Source organism: Chiloscyllium plagiosum, chromosome 27, assembly GCF_004010195.1.
Source record: "Chiloscyllium plagiosum isolate BGI_BamShark_2017 chromosome 27, ASM401019v2, whole genome shotgun sequence".
NCBI lineage: Eukaryota > Metazoa > Chordata > Chondrichthyes > Orectolobiformes > Hemiscylliidae > Chiloscyllium > Chiloscyllium plagiosum.
In genome coordinates this window covers 20,908,351-20,908,604 of record NC_057736.1, presented here as the reverse complement: position 1 = coordinate 20,908,604, position 254 = coordinate 20,908,351, and positions in this window count along the sequence as shown.

Sequence of the window (254 nt, the reverse complement as noted above, 5' to 3'; positions counted from 1 at the left end):
CTCCTCAATGAACCCCCCACCAATCCCACCCCCCACCACACACACACCACCACCACCACCAACCCACACATGCAGATGCACACAGATATAGATAGATAGACAGACAGACACGGTGGTGGGAAAAAAGTTCAGAAAGCAGTTCACTGGTTCCTTGCCAGCATTCTGCCAGATGAAAAATGGTGCACTGAGAACAACCTAGCTCTCAATGCTGGCAAAACCAAGGAACTCATTATTGACTTCCGGCGTGATGTTAC